This window comes from Lactuca virosa, chromosome 6 (genome assembly GCF_052849685.1).
Source record: "Lactuca virosa cultivar CGN04683 chromosome 6, Lactuca_virosa_CGN04683_v6, whole genome shotgun sequence".
Lineage (NCBI taxonomy): Eukaryota > Viridiplantae > Streptophyta > Magnoliopsida > Asterales > Asteraceae > Lactuca > Lactuca virosa.
Genome location: NC_136431.1, coordinates 73,185,513 through 73,189,910, shown reverse-complemented (window position 1 = coordinate 73,189,910; position 4,398 = coordinate 73,185,513).

Sequence of the window (4,398 nt, the reverse complement as noted above, 5' to 3'; positions counted from 1 at the left end):
AGTAGATAATGTTGTACAATGTGGATCAACTCCACCTCTAGTGGAAACTGCTGAGCAAATGATCCAAGATGAGTCGGTGTCTCCTCCTCAAGCTGAGACTGCTCCTCCTATGCCAACATCTATTAAAATTTTTTCTTTTCATCAGGATGATCAGGAAGAATCCAACTCCAACTTTCAAAGTGTAGTACTTTCTCAACTCTCTCTAATAGTGCTGGTTAACTCAATCGCTGGGAAAAAGGTTGGCAAAAGTAGAAAAGGATGTGGCTGATATGAAGCGCTTTATGACCTTGGTTAATGATGATGTTGATGATATGATTGTTGATGACACCCCACCAAATTATGATAATCCTCCTCCTGCTCCAACTCCATCATCAAATCCACCTCTACTTCCATCATAAGGTTTACCTCCACCTCCTCGCCATCTATAAATCTTCCTCCACCATGTAGTTCTCCTCCCCAATCTGATGCTACCAAAAAGGGGGACAAAAATTAAGAAATTCCTGATCAGCAAATGCAAATGGTGGTGTTTGCACCAACTCCATCTCAGCCTGAGATGTCTGAAACTGGAAGGATTGAAGCTGACCTTCAAAAGGATATTGATTTTGATGACATTCCAAATGCTAGTGGAACAACTGATGATCAGCCTATTCCAGACTCTACTGATCAATCAGAGATCAATGACTATGAAGGGTTTCGTGATCTAGGAACTAATAGTTACATTGACGCTGACCAGCTCAATTTTTGCAGAGAGCTCAATCCTCGAAAAATGAAGGCTTCATTCTTAGGGGCAGCTCATGACGCTGAAGCTGAAATTTCTTCTGCTACTAGTGATCCTTCAGCACCTCCCCGTTCCTAGAAAACCAAGATCATTTTTTATGTGAATGAATTGGCTAAAATATGGAGTTTAACTGTTGATGAAGTAAGAGAGATCATAATAGAGAATCATGTTGTTATTCGACATAAGAAAGAAGCTAGAAAAGGAGAACATCTGTGTGCCAAACTTGCTCAAGTTTTTGCTTCTGCTGATGAAAGCACTAGTGATCAAGTTAATAAAATTAAACTTTTCAATAATAGTGTGGAGAAACAACACAGTGTTTCAGACCTGAATGACCGGATCGACAGGAAGAAGTTTGGAGATTTTCTGACTCGTAGAACAAAGCTTGGTCCCATTATAAAAGTAAGATGCACTACACCAAGGAACGAGTCAGTGAAGCTTCACTTGGTGAGGAAGAAGACTGAATATGAATACAATGAGGTTGTATTTGCTCGTGAGCTAGTCAAATTTGGCTACAGTGAGTGGATTCAAATTCAAGAAATTATTGACAAACACAAGGGTATTCATGCTCAGGAGGTGAAGTTGGCAATCCAACAGCTACTCAACAAAGTCAAGAAGTTGAACCTTGTGCCATCAGTCGGTCCATCTAAACCATCCTCCTCAGGAAGAATAGGCGCTCCCAAACAATCCAAGAATACCAAGTTTCTTCTTCCGTATGGCACTTCGTACATCAACAACGAACTGTCAACAAGTGTTAAACCACTCTGGTACATGTTCATTCGAGACCCAGAACATGGCCTTTTCTATCTCTACAGTCAAAATCACATGTGCTTTCAACGCAATGATAATCTTCTTGTTGCTCCCACTGAACACTTGTTTCATCTTCGCATGGAAGGACTTAGTCATTCTGAACTGGAAAGAGGATATCATGTGTTGATATCACTGGAGCTTAGTAAAAGATTGAAGAGCTTCAAATTGATGAATTCATATGGATTAAGCTCGAGATTTTGAAAAAAGCTGACAAGTTTTAAAATGTTTCTTCTGATGACTCTAGAGAAGAAGATTAGTTTTGACATCATCAGATAGGGGGAGATTGTAAGGTCACACCTTATGATCTGTTGAGTAAGACACTCTACTGTTGGATTAGTGTCTAAGCCTGTAACTATTTTGGTATGTACTTGACCCAGTTGTGCATGGTCCTTTTGAGTTGCCTTCACCAAAGCAACTTGATAGGATAATTTATGAAGAGAAAGGTTATTATGATTTATTAATATATTATATGAATAATATATTTAGCGAGAAATCATATTGTTTAATTAATATTTGTCAAGAGTTACTAAGAATTAATTTTGTGGCTAAAAGACATTAATTAAATAAAGGGGACTAGAATTGTCAATTGTGTGATAGTTGGATATTGGGCTAATGGACTCCATAGAAGTTGGAGTGGTAGAAAGCTATGGGGAAACCCATTAGAATTCATCCAAGGCTTCCAAGGAAAGAGTCCATGCGCTGCTTAGGCCATAAGCAATCAGATTAGGGTTTCCTGGTTGAAAACCCTAATAGCCTAACTAGATAAGGAACCCCTAAGGCCCCAAAAACGGGTGGAAGTTATCCCTAAAGGTTCTTACACGTTTTTGGTGCCTCTCATGCTCTCTCCTCTTCATCATTCTCTTGCTCTTGATGTTTGTGAGCCATTAGAGGTGTGACACTTGTGACACTAAGCTTCTTGAAGATCAAAGAACTCTTGTAACCATTGAAAGGTAAGATCTAAACCCTAATTCATATGTTAATTCGATTATTGTATGCTAGATCTAGGGTTTATAAGCATTGGATGATTATTACATGTTCATTAGACAAACTAGATCCAAAAGCTTTAGGGTTTTGCATGTACACCATAGGCTTGTTGTAGTGCTCATAACCCATCATCTACATGCTATTTGTCAGCGTCAGCGTGTACACCACCATCAGCGTTAGTGTATCAATTCCTTCAACACCGACTTATAGTTATTCTTTGTAATCTTTTGTATACTAGGAAATGATACATATATATATATATATATATATATATATATATATATATATATATATATATATATATATATAATAGATAGCAGATCCGATATCTTTGTCATGAAGATCGGTTCTTAGTATAGATAAGATACAATCCCTTCAATCAAGGGATATATTTGTATAGATTAGTATATATTTAACAGTATGGTGAAACCCTAATGTAACTCTACAGCTTGGTGTCGTAATCGTCTTGGTGACCGTCTTTGTGACAACCCCTTTCTTAGTTAAAGACAATTTGGTGAATCCTCTGCGTTATTTACTTTTCTATTCTTTAATCACTTAGTAATTTTGTTCTTGTTCGTTATACTTGAAGTGTATTCTATCGACACAAACCTACATAACAAAAAATGGTTATGTTAATGTATTCATAAAATGGTATATTAACTTTTCCTATTTTGGTATTCTACTTTAAAAATCTACTCGAATACAATAAAGTCATTGAAAAAAGCATAATTTATTGGCTTTTCCCACTTTAACTATCTTCAATTTGACCATTCTACATTAACAATCAGAGCAGTTAAAGAAGCTCAAACTTAAACAAACTTTTATTGACTAAAAACCGAATGCATTAAAATGAAAAGATAAAAAAATCAATCAGGAAGAACTAAGCAAAACAATTAGGGAAATTGAAATATATTTAACTAAAACCATGAAACATATCTAACTTAATAACAAAAAGTAAAAAGGGACATACTCTATGCATAAATGGAGATGTAGATTGCATAACCTAATTTGAATCTTTAATCTTTATAAGTTTTTGAATCCATGTTCAAGCCTAAAACCCCTTTACTGCATGGACATTAGAGTGCTGACCTAAAAAATTCATGGAAAATTTCTCAAAAATCCAAAACTACCTTCGAATTGTAACATCCCGTTTAAAATAAAATAAATAAATAAATAAATAATAAACCCTAAAACCCCGAGATGTATTTTTATATTTTTATGTTATCCCTAAATCCATAATAATTTGTCAGAGCATTAGCACAAGGAGTTAAATGTTATAATTTCTGGAATTTCGGGTCTTTTTTGTAATAATTGGACTTGAATTGTAAAGAATTTCGAAGAGCAGGGGCTTTTTGGTAAATAATGGACTTAATCTGAAAATGAATGTGCCAGGGGGGCTAAAAGTGTAAAAAATGGAATTAAGTTTGAAGTTGGAGGCAGGACTAAAACCCAACACCCCCTCCCTTTCCCTCGTATCTTATACGCCCCTAAACCATAACCCTATAAATCGTTGCAGCCTCCACCTTATCACTCCACTCCTCCAGCCGCCGCCACCACCTTGTCGCTGCCTTGCACGACCGAGCCGATATCGCCATTGTTGCTGCCGACGAAAGCAGAGATCGACGAAATGACGTCGCGGCTGTGAGAGGTCAGAAGAGCGGAGCTCGCGAACGTTGTTTTCTCTCTCCACTAAAGGTGCACCGCTCCCACTCTCTTTGCTCTTCTGTTGCTTCGTCACGTTCTGCCGCCGTCGCCACTCCGAGTGGCTGTCCCTTTCATTGTGTTCTCCGACTACCTCCTGCCACCACAAGAGTGGCTGGGTTTGGGTG